This window comes from Rousettus aegyptiacus, unplaced genomic scaffold, assembly GCF_014176215.1.
Source record: "Rousettus aegyptiacus isolate mRouAeg1 unplaced genomic scaffold, mRouAeg1.p scaffold_m13_p_10, whole genome shotgun sequence".
NCBI lineage: Eukaryota > Metazoa > Chordata > Mammalia > Chiroptera > Pteropodidae > Rousettus > Rousettus aegyptiacus.
Window position 1 is genome coordinate 80,556,754 of NW_023416285.1, and position 23,028 is coordinate 80,579,781.

The 23,028-nt window shown below is 39.4% G+C and overlaps 1 long non-coding RNA gene across 5 annotated transcripts in view; it reads left to right on the top strand.

Annotated features, from left to right (window-relative positions):
* LOC107518955 overlaps window positions 1-22,772 on the top strand; it is a 29,764-nt gene extending 6,992 nt beyond the window's left edge. For 2 of the 5 annotated variants that reach the window (XR_001598988.2, XR_001598990.2), the window contains exons 2-7: window positions 5,957-6,072; window positions 9,056-9,128; window positions 10,816-10,960; window positions 11,282-15,074; window positions 16,560-16,616; window positions 18,947-22,772. This is a non-coding gene — a long non-coding RNA (uncharacterized LOC107518955). The remainder of the gene's footprint in view (window positions 1-5,956; window positions 6,073-9,055; window positions 9,129-10,815; window positions 10,961-11,281; window positions 15,075-16,559; window positions 16,617-18,946) is intronic. The other 3 variants (XR_001598993.2, XR_001598992.2, XR_001598991.2) reach the window with 3 other exon arrangements.
* Window positions 22,773-23,028: the final 256 nt, after the last annotated feature.

The window sequence follows — 23,028 nt, forward strand, 5'->3', positions numbered from 1 at the left end:
GTCTTACTGCTTGAAAAACTGAAATGCCATTTTGAAAGGAAAGGGGAAGAGAGAGAGTGAGAGCAGCCAAACCAGTTGGTCGGTCAGGGCCCATGACTGGCCGGCAGAGAGCACCTCAGGGCATTCCAGAACAGTTTTCTGAGAAATCACTCTAGTATGCAGTCATGTTGGCAGGGCCAGAGAGAAAAATTTCCCCGGACCTGCACTGACCACTGCTCATTTCTTTGCGTGTGCTCCACCTCTTCCTTCCTGCGCCTTCTCTTGCCTTCCTTGCCCATCTAGAAACATTACAGTATTAACACCCAAGTTTTGGAGAAATGACTTATTTTATTCTAAAACGTAGCATTAATTCTAAATGGCTGCATTTAGAATGAGCTATTGAGAACTAATAGCTGTTTAGAACTAAATATAACAGTTTAGCACCATTTTTTAAAGTCTTGTGACTACAAAATCCTGAACAATGCATTGAGAATATAGTATAAGGTGAAAACATCACTTGAATTTCAAAGGAGAAAGAGACCTTAGAAAAGGTTTAGTAGAATTCTGTTAATTCGAAGTTGTAGGGACAATCTTCCAAGAAGGTAAGTAGATAGTCTCAAAGACCCAAAGCTACCAAGAGTCACAACCAACAAGAGCCTAAGTTTTTCTGACTGCAAGCCCCATTCTATTCCTACAACAATGTGGCTCAAAAGACACTGAATGAAATCCTATGATATAGGTTGGAATGAGAGAATGAAGACAGATGAATTCAAAGTACAGATATTTTTGAAAGTAAGATATACGAAGTTTACTGTGGTAAGTAATAGGGAAACCATGAAGCTTTCAACTTGGTGAATTTTTCTTTAAAATTTGACAGAACGTTTCAGTGGAAGCCCATTTAGGCAGAAAATATAAATTCTTATGAGACAAACACTGTTGTCCAGGGGGCTTGCATGTGATGCACACCAATGGAACTTGGACTTGTGGGTGCTTTAAGAGCAGTAGGCCACAGTAGGCCCCTTTGCCTGAGGTATCTCAATGTCCAAATACAGAAATTTTGAAAGAGTGTGCTCTGGTTGTACTTAAATAAAATGATGGGATTAGAAGGCAATATTGTAGAGAACAAAGAATGACAAACTTTGAAAATGAACAAAACTTATACCAGTGTGATCTTAAACTGTCTGAACCTCTAAGACCTTACCTGAAAAGTAAGATTCAGAGGATTTACCCCATGAGTACGAGGACAAGATGAGATGATATGTACAAACTAATTGAACATAGTAAAAGGAACAGGGTATAGGGGCGATAACACAGTTTTTAAGGTAATTTTCCTTAACTTATTCCCCTTGATAGAGGACTAGTCTTGGCTATGTCCTAATCTAGACCACATTAGAGTGGAGGTCATATAGTGGGTGAGGATAGGCTGGTTTTCACAGTAAAAAAAAAAATTAGCCTTTCTATTTCTTTACTTATAAAAGCTATAGTTTTGTTCATAATGTGAAGAGAATAAGGCTTAACAGAGTGGATAAAGGTAGATACTCAATGTTGACCCTTATGCACTTGAAGTCCATTTTGAGTTCATGGAAATACTTTCAACAGATATCGAAGCTTGAGGAAATGTTGGGATCTGAAATAATTCATTTATTAAAGGAAATAAAGAAGGAAGAAGGAGCTAAATAAAGGAGGAAGAGAAAAAGCAAGCTGCAAGGAAGGAGGGAAAGAAGGAAGACAATCTATTTAATTCCCCATGTAAAGTTAAAGAAGAGGTCAAATGGGAAACAAACAAGAGCCAAAGCTCCAGCGGGAGAAATGGGATGATCAGGAAAGCTCTGAAGCTAGACATGGACTTCTAAAGGGGTCTACAGTGTAGCGTTTTTCAGATTATGGGGTTGAAACCAATTAGTGGGTTTTCTTGGTCTGCCAGTGTGGTCATAACAAAATACCATAGACTCGATAGCTTGAACAGCAGAAATTTATTTTCTCAGAGTTGGGGAGGCTGGAAGTTTGAGACCAGGGGCCCAACTTGGTTGGGTTCTGATGAGAGCTCTCTCCCTGGCTTGCAGAGGGCTGACTTCTCACCTTCCAGTTGCCTGGTGACATTCTTTTATCCAGGTGTGTGCACCTGGGGCGAGCGGGGTGGCGTAGGGAGGAGGAGCTCTCCTCTTCTTATAAGGCCACCAGTCCTATCGAATTAGAGCTCCACCCTTATGACCTCGTTTAACCTAAATTACCTTCTAAACACCCTATCTCTAAATAGCCATTGAGGGGTAGGGCTTTAGCATCTGAATTTTGGTTGTGGGGGGACACAATTCAGTCCATTGCAAGGATCATGAAGTCAATTTATTGGTTTGCAAAGAATATTTACCGAAAATTAAATAGGATAAAATAGAACAAAGTGCATCACACACATGGCTACTAAATATGGTTGTACACTGGACACTCTAGAAATGTCGCTTGCATTGTAGTCTATGTGGATGTCACCTTTAGTGTTTTTCATGTACCACCCATAGTGCAGTGGTTAGTGTATCTGATTAGTAATGATAAATATTATTATCATGTGAAATTTTCATTCATATGCATATTCATGAGTGTATATGTATGTGTTGGTGTGTGCTGTCAAACGTGTTTCTTATTAGGAATCAGAGTCAAAAAAGTTTGAAACTTTTGGTATCATGGTGGTCATATGTTATTTTTGGTTGCCCAACGTTGGAACACACTTTCTGGTTTTGGGGAACACTCAATCACATGAATCCTGTTGGGAGTGGAGTCCTGTCTTCCTCTACAGAACCCAAAGTGAGAAAAATATTGTCTTTCTTCTCCCTGGGGTCAAGTATGAGCTCATTAGCAAGGCTGAACCAATCGTATGTTCTCACCTAAAACTCCAAACCTCGAGAGGGTGAAGCAGAGGCTCCGTTCGAGATCAGTCATGGCGGCAGGATGGGGTTGAGTTGCAGAAGGATGACCAGAAGTAGACAGTGGCTGGTATTTGGTAGTGAAGGGCAGTGGCAGCATTCTACTAGCACGACCCCATGATGTGGTCATCTGCCTGGCTTCTTGGTCTGCTACTTGATTTCTGATAATGCAAGCCATTCCATTGGTGTCCAATAAATTGCTTAATTACATACCTGGTTGGAGTCAATTTTTATTGTTAGCCACTTACAATTCTGACCAAAATATATGGATTTTTCTAGAGAGCTGAACTTTAAATGTGATTTGTCTATCCCCTCAGTCTAAATTTTCAAGCAACCAAAATATATGGATGCAAATGAAAAATTAAATAAACAGATGAAAAGAGAAAAATACATATTCCTTTAAGTTATTTATTTTTTTCTGAAGCACTGCTTCACAAGAATTGTTTTGGGACAGAAAAAAAATAAGAGAAGTGAGCATTTCCTTTTATTGCAGCAGGTGACCATATTAACTGTGGCATATGTGGTCAAAACCACTGTTCTGTGATTTTTCTGATGCCCTATTTTGAGTTGCCATTTGTTAGCATTAAACAGTCTTCTTCTGAGGCATTTACTTATTCATTTACTTAGTATACACAGAAATCAAAGCAACACGAGATACCCACGGGCCCTTCCAAAGACCGGAAGAAACTTGCGCACATTTATCTTCAGCGATTATTTTTTTAGCTAAAGTAAAAAATTATAATGCCTTACCATTAGGTTTTCTGATGTTACTTTTTAAAAAGACAGTGTGTAGAGAAAAATATCAATTGATTAAGACCATTTCAACAAAGGGGTGATTATTTTCAGACTTCTCAAGTGGGTATTCCAATTTGGCATGATTTTATTCTGTTACCCTTATAAGAGGACTCATGTTTATATCTTGCATTTTACCTGAGTAGAAAAACAACTCATTTCTGGTACTTAGGAAGTGGTTTTAACAGTTGGAAAGACCTCAGTCACAGAGTGTGATAAGCAGACATGGCAGAACCAGAGATTCTAACAATACCAGGCCCAGGCCTCCTACTGATATGATAGGAGGCACCATCCTCAAGTGACACATGTCAGTAGCTAAGGTTAAGCCATGTGAGAATTTGCATTGGTCTGCTCAAATGAATGATGAAAAGCCAAGGAAATCACACATTCTAGTCTTTTAAATGTGTTGACTGCAACAGTTTTTCACCTATTAAGGCAGACCTCCAAATTCACAGAAGATTAGCTAATTTCTTGTCACAATGGCATTTTGTTGTTGTTGTTCTGAATCATTTGAGCCTCCTTTTGTGTCACGGCCTTTATAACCAACATCATGCTTTTTGGATAACATGCCTGGTGGGAGACTCTTTTTCTTCTGCTTCTACCTTTAGTAGCCCTGGTGCTCAGCAGGGAGCCCTCTGGTCATTTTTGTTTGTTTGTTTGTTTGTTTGTTTTGTTTGCCTAGTCTTGAGGCTCTTCTCTCTATGTGGTTAAACTCCAGTCATGAGAGAGTTCCCTTTGAATATCTTAATTATGAATCAAGGTACAGCCCAGCATATCTTCAGTGCCTTCCAGCACACACTCTGCTGGTTCCCTTCCCACTTCTCTCTCCATTCCTTCTCTGTCTAAACAAGACAAAGAGGCTGCTCCTCCAATCCCCAGCCTTTAAACTGTGGAGTTCTCTAAGTCTGCTCAAGGTTTCTTCAGTCTCAGCTCTCCTCCTAAACCATCTCACCTGCTCCCAGGGATTTTAATTACCATCGGTCTACATGTTAACGACTCTTAAATTTGCATGTCCAGGCAGAACTTTCTGTTAAGTCCATGACCCGTGATTTTAATTGCTTACTTGTCATCTTGAAAGAGATAACTTTCAGACATAAGAACTTCATGTTAAACTAAAACCATAGTCATGTCTTTTATTCCTAAACCTGCTCCTCCTCAGTATATACTTCGTCAGTAGTCCACAGCTCTCCCTGTAGGGCCTATCATCTGAACACCCTCTTTCTTATCCTGCGGCTCTCCTATTCTCTTCCAACATATTCTCAGCACCCTAGACAGTGATTTTAAACACTAATCTGAGAAATCCTCCTCCTGAACACCCTTCAGGTTTTCCCATGGCTCCTAAGTTAAGGTCTCAAGGTAATGTGGCCGACAAGGCTCTACCTGTCCCCATCTGTCTGTCTAGACTCTTTCCTATGCCTTTCTCCTCACTGACCACCACACTCCAGCCACACTTACATTTTACCAGTTGTATTTCATACACAACACAGCTGTTTGTTCTAGCTAACAGGTCTCTCCCCCCATCCCCCACCTTGTCACTCACCTGTCTTCCTTCTCTTTCACTGTTTACTTTCACTCTTTCCTGTTTCTCCATACTTAGCTCCTCTGTAATATATTCTTTCATTTTGCAGTATATATATATATTTTATAATAGTTATAGTTGTGCGTAGTTATTGGAATACTAGGTCTCTTAAGTTGGAGACTCATTTTCAGATCTGGAAAATTTATATGCATAATATCTTTAATGGTGTTCTCCTAGTCATTTTCTCAGTTAGCTTTTTCTGACTCTTAATTGAATCCTATAATTTTCTTTTTTTCCCCCTCTACTTTTTCCTTTTTAATTTCTGGATTATTTTTTCAATTTTAACTTCAAAAACTTTTAACTTCCAGAGACTGAAAAAAGTCTCATTATATTTTAATTTTAAAGTGCATTATTCTAAGAAAGGCCTTCTAAAAAATGTTCTTATTTCATGGATAGAATATTTTCTTTTTTTTTTTCTGAAGAAATTAATGATAGTGTTTTTAGTTTCCTTTTCTTTTTCGTTCACAGTTTTATTCTTTGTTAGTTTGCTTTGGCCTCTGTTTTTCCTATTAAAAATCTTCTAATGTCTATCAATCCTTGGCTGTTCATTCATGTTTAGCAGTCGGTTGATCAAAGCTGATTGACTGTGCTGGGCATGTGGGCGTGGTTTTTAATGGTGAGATACACTTTATCATGATTTGGATATGCTATTTCATTGAAAATTCAATATTTGTATCAATATTTTTATCTTTAGGTCTTCCCTTTTGGAGTGGAATTTAGATTTTTTGGTCTCCTGTCTGGATGATATAATAAGCCTGGCTATCAGCCCTCTGGGAGCCAAGCGTGGAAGATGGTTGGTGTCTCAAGATGGTTGGTGTCTTCACTTAATCCTTCTTTTCTTGGAATCGAAGCATCATCCTTCGATATGCTTGATTTCCCCCAATCCGGAGGCCATCTGTTCTACTATTTCCAGAGAGTAAACCTCCAGTTTTGCCCCAGGACAGAGAGGAACAGTCTTAGGAATAAAGGAGTAAATGTGGAGGTCTACTTAAACAGACTTTTAATCAAATATGAAGTTTTTGGTTCTCTCAGAAGTATCAGATGATGCCATTTTTTCAGCCTGTTGGAGGTCTGCAGTTTATTTCAGGTTCTTTTCTGATTTTCCCCAATACTGGGTTGCATTTCCTTGATTCTGCTAAGTCAATTACCATATATATCTCTGCTTTCCAATCTCCCCGACCACCTTTTTTTTTTTTTTGGTCTTTATGGTTTATGCCTTTCAAAATTCTTTGCTGTCATATTAGTGGTCCTTCAGGAGAATGTGGAGGCTAAAATATATGCTCAGCTCGCCGTGCTTAAACGGAAGTCGGCTGTAAAGTACTCTTGTAGCAAAATGAATTTTTCCCTTGTAATAATAACATAACTATAATTTCTCTGGAATCTAAAAGAAATCCTTACATATTCAAATTATTTTGTTATGTATATAGGTTTTATTTTCAATTAATTTAATTTCATGATAGTAAAGGAGGCATTTAGTATAAGGTTGAAAACCACTGAGTTATAGTATATAGAATATAGTGTATTTATTATCTATGCACTGCCATTAAATGGTTATTCCTCATGCTAAGCATTGCTGGACACATTGATGACTCAGCAAATAGTTATTCATAATAATTTAATATTCGGCCTGGAATCCTTAATGGTTATGAAAAAGTAAAAGTTCCACATTCCTAAGCTTCCTCATATGTTGTCTGTTCTGGTTTTTAAACTACCAGTTCCAACAAAGAGGATAAAACATGGTTTTTCTTGTGTGAAGGGTCTAAGTTAAGGAATGTATCTTCCATTCCAGTGGCTCAGGAAGAAAGGCATTGCGGGAAAGTCTAAAAATCATAATGAACTTTGCTTATGGGTGACATGTCACTACAAGAGTGTATGTGCACACACAGTGTTAGGTTACCTGAATGCATAAAGTGCATAAAACCTAGTACGTAGCAATGCACGCTTTGGTTAAGAGCCAGGTTTGACAATAGGATACATGTGGCTTCAAAACTGACTTAGCTCTCTAAGTGAACTTGGAGCATCAGAATCTCACATGCGAAATGAGGATAACGATGGTGCTAATTCATAAGGCTGCTGAGATACTGCACGTCAAGGGCTCAGCATGACGCCGGCACAGGGAAAGCACCGAAAAATGCTAGCCCTCACAGAAGAGCGGTTAACAGGGACTCTGGGAAGGAGAGCCTGGCTTTCATCCTGGCTATGCCACTCAGAGCTCTGTCACTTGGGAAGTTACATAGCCTCTCTATGCCTTGGTTTTACTCAAATGTAAACTGAGGATTATAATTTTACTGCCTCAGAGTTGTGAGGATTAAATGAGAGTATACACGTAAAATGTTGGGAATATGGCCTGACTGAGAGTAGCTATTTGTATTACACTGGATGCACCCTCACTAGATTATTCACTCATTTCCTTGTTTACGGGTTTAAAAAGATGTTGAAAAATTATTCTTGGTTCCCTCAGAGCAAAGGTGCATCTGATGTATACACTTCTGTTTAGTTGTTGGAGCTCTGCTCTTCAAAACAAACAAAATCTAAACTGTTGCTTAAGGGTGTATTTTAAAAATAAATTTGTGGTCAGCATCATTTAAACTTCAGGATAGAATCTAAACTCCTGATCCTCATTTAAATGCTTGTTGGCCCTTAATATATCCACCAGACAAGAGGTCCCCAGCTGGTCCCCAGCTCAGAAAACTAGAGCACAGCAGTGAGTAAGTGTTCATTAAGCTCAGGGGAGAAGAAATGTCTGGTTAGATCTTTTGGAACAACATAATTAAATTTAGACTAATAGTTTTCTGCAGGGAAAGGGAGTGAGGTTAGAATAGCTTTGACATTCCATTTTAAGAAAATCAGCAGGAAATGACCCTCTAAGGACTGGAAGCAAAGATCAGTGATGCAAACAAGGTCATGTCACCCATAAATGAGGTTCATCATAATTCTTAGACTTTCTCACAATGCCTTCCTTCCTGCTTAGATCCCTCTCTGTTGAACTCAGTCTCTTCCTGAGCAACTGGAATGGAAGATACCCAGCCCTTCACACAGGAGAAAGAAACCATGTTTTATCTGCCTTGTTGGAATTGGTCATTTTACTGTAGCTTAAAAATATCTCCGAGTAAGCAGATTTTTAAAGATTATATCCATGAAAAAGCTAAGCCAAAAACAAAAACAAAAAAATTAGAAATCATGACTTGGCAAAGATACTGAGAAAGCTGATGATATTTAGCTCAATTTTAATAAGTAACCATGATTTTTTTAAAGGACTCTTTTTGGTTAAATCTACATTATAGGAAACCAGTCATTCATTAGAATGTACTAAACCCTAAATTGCCTTAAAATGTTCTTGTTCTCAATGTTTAATTTTTTACAAATATATTTTAAATACCTCATGCAAAAGTAATTCAAGGAAAGATGTCTGAATTAGCATAACTAAACATTTTTTTCATTTTGGTACACTGAAAAAATTAATGCACATATCCTTTTTCAGATTTTTTTTTTATTTTTTACATGCAGAAAGAGTACTTTATTGAGAGAACAACAAATATTTTAGTTGAAAGGCCTCAGAACAAAAGACTCAGAGGGTAGTTTTGTAAGAGTCTCGGGAAGGAGTGAGGATGGCAAGAAACACCATGAGCTGTCTCTCATTCCCCGCATGCAAGCATAATTGCAGAGACTCGGAGAATGAGGACAGTGAAGATTTTCCCTGAGACTACAGGAAATATAATTTCAGAGGCCACATTCTTTTCTGTGGCCTCTTGAGATTCCTTTTCACTTGCATTTTTTTTTCTTCTCTCTTTAGGCTGCTCCTCAGATGGACTTTCTCTGTGTGGCTTTGTGTACTGTCTAAGATTCAAACAAACTCTTTACTCCTGGTGAGTAAGGCGAAGCCGGCGATGAATGGTTTTAGAGTAATCCAGAATTTCCTACAGGAGCTTTCATGTTCTCTGGAGCACATTTTATCTTCTCAGACTTCAGTGGATTGCCACAGCATAAATGGCTGGTACAGTCATCCACAGGATGATTCCTTTAGATGCCACAAATAAATGTAGTGAGTTCAGGAGTTGATACTCTATTTACTCTCATTCAGGAAAAATTGCTCACTGTTGTTTGTAGAGAGGGAGATACATCTCTTACACCTGTCAATGCTTTTGACTTTTTCAAGCACTTTTGCTGACAGGAACACATAGCCTAGATTAGAAGGAGAGTTGTTGCTGAAATAAGAGTTTGAGAGCTCTTACCAGCAAATGTAAGAACTTTTTTCAGAACTTTAGCTTATTCCTTCATAAAGTATATACAATAACTCTTAGAGGCCTATCAGGAAGTTGAAAGGGTTTTGTACATCACAAAAACACTATGTTTAAGTGGTTATGTTGAACATAGCAGGTGCTTGAAAAAACATTGGTTGAGCATATCATGCAAGCCAGCAGCTACCTTCCTCTTTCAGCATTTTTTATTAGAGAGTCACTCACAATATGATCAGGGCTCCAACTTTAAATGGTTTATCTTTTGGCTTGAGCTAGACTGCCTCGGTTTATACCCTAGATCTGTCACTTACTACTCACGTGACCTGGGACAAGTTGCCATCTGTAAGAAGGAAATGGGAACAGATGGGTTACTGATGTTGGCAGCTGACTCGCTCAGCCGTAGCTTATTTAGTTTGGGAAACACAAGTTCAAAACCCCCATTGAATTTACTGATGAAATGATATAATATGTGGGATTTACTACAAAATAACCCAGGGGAGAGGTGGGGGAAGAAGGTAGGGATGGAGCTAAAACATAATTGTCCATAAAGTCTTAACTGGTGAAGCTGAATGATCCATGGCAGTTCACTCTATTATTCTCTCTGTAACCTTTCGAAATGTCCCATAATATAAAGTTCAAACCAACAGACAAAAGATTCTATCAAATGAATTCAAGATATAACAATTTGGAAATTAACTTCTGAAATTCCATTTGGTGTGTTGGTACTTTTCATTTTTCTTTTTCTTTTCTTTTCTTTCTTTTTTTTTTAACAATAGAAAAAGCCCCTCGGTTACTTGAAATAAGTGGGGGAAATATCAGCGCGATGATTCTCAAGAGGAGCTGTTGTTTGACTCACCCCATCACCCTTGCCACAGTGAGGTTTTTTCTAGTGGACAGGGTATTCCCCTGTCCCATGCCGGCCTACGGTGACTCATATATCAAATCAAAGTTTCACATCTAACTGTTATGGGCATTGATTATCAAAGTTGGAACCCAAAGGCCAGGTTGAAATGAGGAGAGGCTATTTAACCCCATTTTTTAAAGGTCAAAACTTTCCTCCAGAAAAGATTCTTTTCCATCTGGAAGCCTCTGGGTGATGTCACCTTAAATATGAACTTAAAAGGGGACATTTCCTAAAAGTACACTCAGCTCTTTTGCGGCATGCATTTTAGGGATGAAATCAACAACTTAAGCCATAAAAGGACCTATTTAAATTAGGGTAAAGGAGTGCCAGATGAGCAGGGAGTTTATCATAACCTTGATTATTTAGACTGGACATTTGACTAGCTGTTTCACGTTGCCTTTGCCTTCACAGGGATTTCGAAGAGGACAAAAACTGCTGCCTTTACCCATTAATCAGATACAAACTGGTCAGATTGTCTCTCCCACAGAGGCTAAAAGCAGATTCAGAAATCTTCCTCGCTAGGTTGTGCTGGGCAGCCACTGACTGTCGATGGCAAGTAAGCTGAAATCTACTTACCTACCCGACTCAATCTTCCTTCTGCTTTTAATATGAACCAGCTAAGGCTCAGGGAGGTCAAACAACTTTCCCCACGTCATATATGTCCTGGCTGGGTTGGCTTTGAGGCTAGCCACCTTCCCTCTGAGCTTAAGGAAGCAATATCTGCTCTACATAGAATTTAAAGATAAAAATCAAGGCAAAGATAAAAATTGAGCTGTTGACAAAAATGAGTCCTGAGACTAAGGGAGCTAACATTTGCACCCATTTTTCATACCTCAACACAACTCTGTGATAGCCATGGTATCTCTGTTTTACGTAGGAGGATGAGATACGAAGATCATTGAGTTGATGAATGGCGGAGCCGCAATTCAAACCACCTTTCTTTACGCTGCTAAGCTGAGTTCTTTCTCTTTCGCTGGAGACTGTGAGTAGATCCTGGACACGGCAGAGGTTTTTCTACAGGAGTGGGGGCGGTGGGAAGACCTGAGACATGGAATCATGTACCATCTCCCTCGTTTTCCCAGCATCCTCTGCAGGTTCTTCTAATATGCTGTCACCTAAGATTGTAATTTTTTTTTCTCTCTCTCTCTACTCCTTAAAAATCTACTCAGGGTTCATCTCAAATGTCACTGACCTCCCTGATCTCCCCAGTTATAATTCATTGCTTTTTTCCTGAGGCAATTTTCTTATACTTTTTGTATTAGAGCTTGTTTTTATAAGTCTGACTTCCCTCACTAGAATGTGAGAAGCTCGAGATAAAGAATTGTGTCTAATATGTTTTATTTTTTATATAAAATTTACAAACTGTTAGATTTGTAGAAAAGAACTGGACGCACGCGTTGTTAATGAAGTCGATGTTATTAAACACGCTGTGTTCTCTTTCCTGATCTCATGTCCTTCTTTCGACCCAGAGCTAACTGCCATTCTGAATTCTACAGTGATCACTTTCTTGCTTCCTGTCTAGCTTTTGCCACATTCGCATGACTACCTAAGTATTTTTTTTTGCTTGACTTTAAACTTTATAAAAACAATGTCATATTGTGCATATTTTTCAGCAACGTGCTCTTAAGTTTTTAAGGATTCATTCATGTGGATGTATGCAGCTGTAGTTCATTCATTTTCATTATTAGTCTGGCAATATGTAGTATTATATTATAAGAAAATCCATGATTTATTTTTATATCCTCCCATCAAGGGACAATGTGGCCTTTTGCTTTTTTGACAGTGCTGCTGTTAACATTCTTTTCACTTCCCTTGATGTACACATGCAAGAGATTCTCTGGTCTCCAGCTGTGCACGTGTGTGCATGTATGTGTATGTGTATCTGGTTTAAGGAATCCTTTCTTACTCTGAGATCATCAGAATATTTTTGTAAAAACTTATTGTTTTGCCTTTGACATTTAGGTTTATAATCTACCTGTAATTGATTTTGTGCATTAGGTATAATGTAGGAATTCATTTTCTCCTTTTTTTCCCCCATAATGCATCATTATTAGCCTTTTTAATTAATAATCCACTGCTTCCACATTCATCTGCAGTGTCACTGGTGGAAGGTGTGGTATTGCTGGACCCTGCTGTGTAGTATCAGTGGGATTGCAAAGACTTCTACCTGTATCACACTGGGCTGAAATATAGGTGGAAATAGATGCATGGATTATACAATATCTCATATGTTTGAAAGGTATATCATAGTAATGAAAGAACTGTAAAACCAAGGAGCTTGGATTGATGCTTTAGAGGAAGAAATTGTCAGGCTCAGGGCTGTTAGTTATCAATTCAAAGAAAAGTTTGGAGCCACAGGGTTTCCTTGGCAACAAGAGAGAATTGGAATTTCTCTTCAAGTTAGAGAGCAGATCAAGCCGAGGTATGGGCTCAGGAACTGATTGGTTAAAGCAACAGAACTTTCCAGAAGATATGAAGGTCAAATTGTCAGCCCTGACAATTATCTCTTGCCAAAGGCAGGGCTCTGGTAAAGAAGGAGTAGAACCTTGAAGCTTGGGATGGAAATATCTGAGTATTTGTGTTTATAAACCATGAATATGCAAATTCCCCTAGAACTTCTGCATCTGGAGTAGTGGCCCACTTTCTTTCACGGGGACGGAACCCCCTCTCCTCCTGAGGACTATGCAGAAGTTTTAAGTGAGTCCAGCACTGCTCAAGATAATGCTTGTCCTCCTTAGCATCTGTCCTTCTCTTCCCTCTAGACCACCAGACTAGTCCCAAGGTTAAGTCCCAGCCTGATTTCACTGGGAGAGTGCCACACATGCTAAGGGAGCAGAAGGACATACATGAAAATAGCTGCCTGCCCTGGCCACTAAGTCCTGGCAGGAGCAGGAAGTCTGTTTCTGGGAGCTCAGGATCAACATGTAAATCCAGATAAGGAAGTGTTTGTTAATATGGAGATACTCTTCTGTTATAAAGGTATAAACACCCTGGCAGTGGCCCAAGGGACAAGGACCAGGCTGCATAGACTTTGCTCAGAAAATGTAATGCTCATGCTCTCTGAAGCAGAGATGCTGAGACTGCCATGGCAGACTGGGAAGGAAGGAATCAGAAAGCCCAGAGAGGTGGGCCTGTGGAAACGGATTTGCTATTTAAGACCAGGAAACCACCAGCTGATATTGTCCCTTGGGAGACCCTGGAGGAGACCTCCTTTACTACGATAATCAGGAAGGTGCTGGTTAGGGGAGCATTGGCATTACTGAGAAGCCCAGGGAAGGTTGTTTTTTGTAGGCCAGTGCTGATGGAAGGAGTTATTGTTTCAGACTTGGTATTGCTAGTAGCCAAGGTATTGCCAAGCAGCAGTATTTAACCCACAGAAACCAGGTGGATGTAATGACCAGAAGGGGCCCCAGAGTTGGAATAGCTGTCATTTATCTGCAGAAGTCTACAGAGGTGGCTAACACAATATATTGGTCCTAGGGCAAGAGAGATGGTCAGTCTTTGAGGGGATTATTCAATATATAAACTCAAGAGACCTCGATAATAGGTGAGCAGAAGGCTGAGATCTAGACCTATTACCACAGTGGAAAGTCGGGGGCCCTTGCTCTGTTTCTACCTCAAATAGCTCTTAGACCTAAGAAGAAAGGATATACTTGGACTACTGAGTGGTGATGAATGGCTTTGCTGATTGCTCAGGGTCTTTGAAAAAGTATGTTTGAAAGATTGGAGATAAGCAGGTCTGGAGAGGAGAGAGATAGATGGATGTGTGGTAGGGGCATCAAGTGTGAGACTCTTTATATCACCTGTTACTGCTCACGAAAGAGCATCTACCACAGAAGAGGCACTAAGAAACCAAGCTGACAGGATGAACTGACCAGTAGATGCCAGCCAGTTCCTGTCTTCAACCCTCCTAGTGCTGCACAGCAGGCTTTCAGAGCAGAGAAGGTGGAGAGATGCAGGCTATGTCTGGTCCAACAGCATGGGCTCCCTCTCGCCAAGGCCGATCCAGCCACCACCGCTGTCGGATGTCTGACCTGACCGCCACAGAGACCAGTGCTGAGCTGCAGACATACCACCATCCTTTGAAGACACCAGAAAGTCACCTGGTGGCAAGTCGATTCCTCCTACCCCTTTAATTCTAGAAAGGACAGTAATTCACCCTGACTGGGACTGACGTTTGGTTTGGGCATGTGGTTGCCTTTCTTGCCATTTTACAGAATATATGATCTATGAATATGGGATTCTGCTTAACATTGCCTATCCTAAGGGAAACATTTTACAGCAAAGTAGGTGTGATGGTGGGCACGTGACCACAGGAACTACATTCTGTGCCATTCAGAGGCTACCAGCCTGAAAGGATGGTGGAATGGCCTCTTAAAGGGGCAGCACAGAGCCAGCTTGAAGTGGGTGCTCTACAGGATGGTCCACTATGCTTCAGGATGCATTACATGTGATGCTGTCCTCAACAGGTAGAATTACTTTTGGCCTAAGAAAAACTGCTTTGCCAGGGATGTCATTAACTCTCAACTCCCCCTCCCCCAACCAGGGTAGCCCATAGCCAATGATCCAGTAAAACAGAAGCATAGAAGCTGGCCCCCTGGCTGTCTGAAGATGGGGCCAATGCTCCTGCAGAACCTCCTATGGGGTCAGGCCGAAAAGCTAAACTCCAGGTAGATCATAATCTCGCTAGTTGCTTTCCCTGCCCCTGCTTCCCGCTTTTCCACCTGCTTTCTCCTGAGAACACTCAGTAAAATAAACACCTGTACCCGGAATTCCTGCCTCAGGCTTTGCTTTTAGGGGAACTTAACCTAAGATACTACTATCTGAGCTGATTACTCAACATTATGACCTTGCTATTGCAAATCATTAAACTGTTCTCAAATTATCCCATTTGAGTGTGCTGCGATACTCAGAAACTCGCTCAGAAGTTTTTTTTTTTTTTTTTTTTTAATGACTTGCTGGTGAATTTTATCAAATGCTTTTCTGAGAGCAAATGTTTTTTTATACAATAAACATAATTTTTTTCCTTTAGTCTATTTTGTGGCGAAATATATTAATAGATTCTGAAGTTAAGCCATTCTTGCATTCCTGAAATCAATTCAGTGGCCATGATGTTTTTAAAAATGTGTCCTTGGATTCATTTTGCACATATTTTGCCTAAAGCTTTTGCATCTGTGTTTATGAATGGTATTTTCTTTCTCATGCTCTCTTTGTGTGGTTTGATGAATCTTGAGGACATTATGTTAAGTGAAATGAGCCAGTCGCAAAAAGACAAATACTGTGTAATTCCACTTAAGCGAGGTACCTGGAATAGTCATATTCATAGAGGCAGAAAGCAGAATGGTGGCCTCCAGGGGCTAGAGGGATGGAGGAATGAGAAATTCTTGTTTAATGGGTAAAGTTTCAGTTTTTCAAGATGAAAAGAGTCCTGGAAATGGACAGTGGTGATGGTCGTACAACAGTGCAGGTGTACTCAATAACGCTGAACTCCACACTGAAAATGGTTAAGACGGTACATTTTGTTATGTGTATTTTACCACAATTAAAAAAGAAACAAATGTGTTCTTAAGAAACTAATTTTTAAGATCTGTGATATGCTGCATTAGCGACCTCAAGTTCTCACTTCTCTCTTTATTCATAACTTTGCCCTATGATCTGATAGTTCCTCTCAAGCAACAGAGCACACATTTCTCGGTCCCTTGTCAAACCCAGCCTAGATTAGCTGAGCCCCAGAGGACCTACAGATGCATGAGTGGTTATATATGATTCTTTTTAAAGCTGCTGCATTTTGGTGTGGTGTGTTTTTCAACAATAGCAAGCTAATTTAAATGTCCACACACTTCAAATATTAGAACTATCTCTATAATGCCTTCGTAATTTTAAAGAATAGTAACACACTAAAACTCATAAAGGAGCATATATGTATAGCCTCAAGTTAAGAAATAAACATTACCAAATATCTTTCACATTCATTTCCCAGAGCCAATTATATCCTGAGTTTGCTAATGACTTCTTTGTCTTTCTTTATAGTTTTGCCAACTTTTTATGTATCCCTAAACGCTAAGCAAATTGCTAACTTTTGCTTATTTTTTTATCTTTATATAAATTAACTTTTATGGTGTGAACTTAGTTTGGCATAAAATTATGTTTTTGAGGTTTAACCATGTGGACTAAGGCATTTTTTTCATCCGCATGTTTTCCTGCCTGCATTGGTAAGTCATCTCTGTTCTTTTGTTGGTTGATCTTGATGATTTAACATGAATCATTTATAATATCCAAAGTTAATTAACAAATTTTATTCTCTATTCTCTTTTAAAATAATAATTTAAAAAGTCTTAGAACATTTTAGCACTCATCTCTGCTCTCAGTTCACATGCTATATCGTTCAGTCATTTTTACATCACATGCTGAATATTACGTTGGTTCACAGAGTCTGTTTCTTTAGATGCCTCCACATGACTCCCCTACACTTTATTCACTCACCAAACCTTCTTATATTTCAGACATCTGTATGATCATATTCTTTTTCTTAAAGTCTATTTTTTATTTTATTTTTTTAACATTTTATTTTTTTATTTTCCCCCTCTCCCCTCCCCTCTCCCTTCTGAGTCTTAAAGTCTATTTTTTAAAAGTTTCCTTTTTGGGGATCTGTTAATGGTAATCATTTTCCGTATTTTCTCCTTCTGAAAATGTCTCAATTCTACTCTTTTTTTTTTTTTTTTTTTTTGAAAAGTAGTTTCACTGGGCAGACAATGCTAGGTTAGTATTCACTCTCTCACTGATATTGAAGATATAAATCTATAATTTCTGGCATCCACTTTTACTGTTGAGAAATAGATATTTATTTTATTTTCATTCCTTTGAAGATAATCTGTCTTTTCTCACTAGCTGCTTTTAAGATCTCTCAGTTTTTGTTATTTTGACGTTTATGATAAAATTTCTACGCGTATATATTTACAAAATTATTCTGCTTGGGATTTGCTATACTTATTGAATATGTTATACCAATTCTGGAAATTCTCAGACTTACTTTTTCCAATATGGCCTCTCTCTTACTGTATTTTTGCTTTCTAACCTCTTATTCAAATGTATGTTGGGCCCTCTCACTCTGCTATGTCTCTTAGCTTTTCTTTAATACTTTCCTTTTTTCATTTTTTGTCCATCTAGAGTAAGTTTTGGATAATTTATTTAAAGCAATCTTTCAGTTCACTAATTCGCTCTTTGTGTCTAATTCAATATTTATCTTCAATTTTTGATTATCATAATTATACTTTTATTTAATTGCAACATTAAAGTGCTTTGGGGAAGTTCTTATTGTTTTTCTTCTTATTCTTGTTCATGGTATCCTGTTTTCTTATATGTTTTATAATTTTTGAATGTGAGCCCATGCTATTTGTCATTCTATTGTGGGAATTATTTAGGGACTGATTGTTTTGAGTGTACTTATTTTCAGAAAGAATTTGCACTTGCTTCTTCCTGGCACTGAAGTCACTGTCGAACCACATCCACTTTAAAACAAAAGTCTCCACTGGCCGCATTAACCCCACTGACATGAGGGCAGTAGTGGCCATGAATGCTCGGAGGATTATAAAAACTTATCCCATAACCAAGAAATAGGCCTATCCTTTGTTCTATGCTTTTGTGAGGTAGATTTTTTTTTTCACACTTCACCTTTTTCCGAGGATCTAGCTTTTTCCTGGATTTCTCTCCCACGCTGTGTGTGTGTGTGTGTGTGTGTGTGTGTGTGTGTGTGTGTGTGTTTGGCATGTGAGGGCTGTTCATTATTTGACTCCTTTGCAATGGTTCCCAAGGTTCCTGTGTCCCTAAACGAGGATGTCCAAACAGAGAGCGAGCCTCCTGGGGTTGGTAGATATTTCTGGGTCAACCACAACGTCATTTTTGGCTTGCTTCCTCGACCTTGTATTTCTACTTTGTTCTTGTTAGAGTTTCCTTAATTTCTCATAAGCTCACTGATTCATTTAAAATATCGAATTTTATATTTTATCTAAAGTCATTAGGTTTTGTAACCAGAGAGTTTCAGGATTTCCAGCCCACCGTATTCCTGGAAGCAGAACTTTTATTCAATTATTATAAAACTGTTCTAGAGTCTCTCGTGGTGTGGTTCACATGGCAGGCACTTACGTGTATGTTGAATGAGTATGTGATTACTGCTTTGCATGGTTGCATGTGAATTCCATTTTTCTTATTAGGCCCTATTTTGCCTTTTTTTTATGTCTGTCCTATCACCTAGCTTGGTGCTACGTACTTTTTAGGGGCTTATTACAATGCTTGTTGAATGGCTCTACAAATACCTTATCTTGTCTCTCTGGTGAAGTTTTCATATGTTAGTCATTCTTACATTAAAAAGTTCCTGCTTGGTCTACTCAAAGTCTCCTTTCAAAATGTTGATCTATTTCCTTCTGTTTTGCCCTTTGTGAGTATGAAGAATAGTTGACCGGCAATTTTCTCGTCTTAAAAACAGTTAATATTTTAGATATCAAAAAAATGACAGTAAAATGGCTCTTTAACCTCTCTCTTTCAGAATTGACCTCATTTCCCTAGCAGTGAAGAAATATATTTCTGCATGAAGCTTGGTGTGGCATAAGTAAGGCTTTCTTCTGACAGTTCTATGTAACTGAATGTATTCCGATAGAAATCAAATACTTAATGAAGAGTGGGACAAGTGGCTTGCCTGCCAGGCATTCTTGTTGAAATTTTCTTTGTGCGTCACTGACTCCTGGGCACGCTGTTTCAGGTAACCTGGGCAAGGAAAGCAGGTCTCCGTGGCTCTGTGGTCAGCCCTTGCGAGAGCGGCATCCACATTCTGTGAAGTCTGAGAAATGGTACAGACTGGAACAACCGTGGCTCACCACTGCAACTTCCTGCCTTCCTGCCCCGTGCAATTCTCCGAGGCCTTACGTAGCTGGGTGTGCCTGGCCCCAGTCCTCCACCCAAGGAAAGTAGGAACTTGGCCAGACAGAGGCTGAGGGAAGGGCCAGATCCTCATGCCCCTCTCCGAGGAGGTTTCACCCTGGCCATTTCTGTTGTGGTCATCGGTCAGTATGCATTTGCTTAGTGCTTGTGGCATTATCTGGGCCCTTGGGAGCTATCAGGTATGCAGAAACTTATGTGAAGATAAAGCGAGCGAGACTCCGCTGGATAAATAAAAGATTATCTGTTGACTTTTTTGCCTGTTTGATCAGATAAACAAACTGAGAATGAATGTGGTCCCTCCTGAGTGCTCAGCTTTGTGCCTAGTTGTGAGAGGAATAGGAAAAAAAAAGGCCCAGACCCTGCCCTATGGAGAACGCCTCTCGATGGATGGATTTCTGAACAGTAATTCATTCCTTGATTCGACAAGTATTTTTTGAGCGCCCCCTGTGTGCCAGGCACTGTTGTAGGCATTTGGAATACAGCAGTGGCCAAAACAAAGATCCCTGCCCAGGAGAAGATTTCTTCTCAGTGTGCACAAATACACTTTTATTCTCAGAATCTTGTTTTTAAATGACCCCAAGGAGTCTGTTACATAAGGAAGCCTGACTGAATTCTTGTAAAATGGTGGCTCTTTCCTAGCCCGATGCAATGAAAGGGGTAGCAAGCCAGCAGTCTCGGGCCCATCACCCCTCTGCATGCTTTTGGAACATTGAGCAACTCACAGAACCAGGGCTGGTTCCTAATTTGCAAGGCCCAGTGCAAAATGAAAACAGGAGGCCTTTTGTTCTAAAAGCAAGAAAAAAGCTTTTTCTTTTTTTTTTTTTGCAGTCCCTCTCTCTATCTGTCATGGTGCTTTTTATTTTCTCTTTAGCACCTCACTCCTTCAGGCACAGACGACATGCAGGATGAGTACAGACTCTCACAGATGCAGTGGGCCCCACCATGGAATTTGGTACATGAAGCATATGCACCCACACCCTCGCCCACGCCCAGGCCTCCACTGGCAATGGAAGGCAACAGTGGCTGTGGGCAGTAGTGAGGTAGGAGAAGGTGGCCAAGAACTTAGAGGCTTGAACAAGGTGGCCATGTTGGTTGCACACCGATGAAGCCAACCTGAGCTATTAACTTGTATACCATATAAGGATAACTCTCTTTTTCTACCTCACCACTGTGTTGTGAGAACCAAATGAGAAATGCAGAAGTCTTTCGAAAAGTATAAAATGTGCTATATACAATATGTAATATATAATATGTAATAATGCATAATACATAATACATAATATATAACATGTAGACAGAAGACACTTCATTACTTAAGTCTTGTTTCTTATACCTGATATCATGTTGCCTTAACGTGAATCAAATGCATGTGTAAGGGGCTCCATGCCCAACCGTAAATATTACATTTCCCAACTTGATGAAAATAGCTTATCTAAGGTGACTCATAATCTCTTCACTAAGGAGCCTTTGGAGGTCACATAGCAGGTAGCCTGTGGGAAAGTTACAAGATCCATGTTGCCCACTAGCCTGTCAATATCCTTGCTGTGTTATAGGAAAATTCCACAAGGAGTTTTAAAATTTTTGCTTGGAAGTTTATTGGTCTTGGGAGGCGGTAGCATGATGTAGTGATTAATTAGACCTAGGTTTGGACCCAGATCTACTACTTCCTAGCTGTGTGATCTTGGAGAAGTTATGTAAATAAGCCTCTATTCGTTTACCATAAAATGAGTGTGATATTAATAGTGCCTTCTTCAAAGTTTTCTTATAGAATGAAATGTCTATGCAGAAGACTTGACACATTACCAGGCATGCAGTAGGTGCTCAGTAAATGTTAGCTATTACTATTTATGCTTGGAGAGTATTTAGGTTCATGCAAGAGACTCGAAATGTAATAGATAGTTTTATGTTTATTTGATGAGTATCATGCTTAGGGCCTGAAGTAAATGAAAGAGACCTAATCTAGTTGGCCACTAGAGACTCATGTCTTAAGATTCGCCTCATGCACTTAAAATTCTCCATTCAAGAAAAGTCTCTGAGGATGAAGAGCAGAAAACAACAGAAACAATACCCAAACATCATATTGTGACCCAACTGAAACCTCGATTATCTTCTATTGTCAGGGAAAGGCGCAGACCTAGCAATGGGAATGTCACAGATTCGAAACAAGGTATGGTGTTACTCTGAACTGACTCTTATTTCCTCTTTTGTTTAGACACACACTTCTGTTCTTAGTCTTTGAAGTCTGCACATGAAAGTGGACCATAGAAATTCGATGACCATGATTTGAGGAGAGCTGCTCCTTGGCCAGGTCACACATACAGGTCGTGTTCCACACACTGGACTCTCACAGGATTCTCATGCATCCGCCACAGGATCAAATGTTGCTGATTATAGAATTACCCTCCAAAAAAAATTCATCACAACAGGTTACCGGCTACTAAGGAAATCTAATGGCATTTCATTAAGAGAAGAGTTAAGAACTCAAGAGCCACTTCTCTGAGTGACTTGACAAATATGGGATGCCATCTAGTGATGAGTTTGTAAAAGTCAAGCTCGCTGTCACACTTTCCAGGTCTCTCTCCCCAAGGCCAACACAACCCTGGGAAGGTTAGAAACACCAGGAGCCACCTGAGCCAAAGCCATACAGAACCTGGAGAACGTCATAGAACCAGAAGCCCCTGGAGAAGTCATGGGGCACCCTTCTCTGTCCTGACCATGTCTTCACCAGTGCAGGCAGATGAGTATCTGTGGTGGCTTTACTTGAAAGTCTTACCTTGTTTTGTGTTTCATATGGTACTCCCAAAATGTTGACACTTGATTGATATATTTCTGTTCTGAGATGGGTTAAGATTGTAATCATTAACTGTGAATATCCTAATTCTCCATCCAAAACTCTTTTTAGGATGTGGATGAGTGGAAAAATACGGTAGAGTCAGAAGCCAAAATCAACTTTTATTCATTTACCTTTAATGCAACAGATGAAGAAAAAGAATTAGCCTTGAAAGCCCAACTCTGCTTCATACAATGGTAAAATTTGCCTTCTCCTTGGTTTTTAAAGTTTGAAAGAAACTTGTTTAGTTTTCACTCAGTTGATTATTCATTTACCTGTTCAACACATGCATATCTATCAATGTTAATGGGTGTGATGGAGAATGAGATAGACATACTGCTTGGTCTCCAGAGTTTTGATGATAGATACATTTATTTTAAGAGTGCGTTGTGATGAGCATTGGAAAAAATGACTAAGAATACCCATGCATGGCCTTGCACAGGGATATGCAGAAATAGCCAAAGCATACTAGATAATCCCAAGAAAGCAAGACCAACAGAAAGCAGCAATAAAAGAGATTTACATTTGTTAAGGAGAATGGGCTAGGGAGCAACCCCAGTGCTCTTGGTCACACAGGAAGTTTGGAACTCATGGGTGAGCAGAGGCAGGTGGTTCCCATAGACAGACTCGCCAGTCCAAGCAAAGTGAATTCTTTCTTCTTGGTCCCATTGGTAAAATTCACTGATTATGAGCACTTATAGAGTGTAATGTTGATGTAAAGGTACACTGAATTTAAGAATATATATTATTTAATAAGCTCTTCAAAATTCTATCCTCCAAAACTTTTGGCTTTTCCATTTTTTAAAATAAAAAATGATTGCTTATTCCACTTACTTGTACCTATGTCTTGAAGCAAAGCA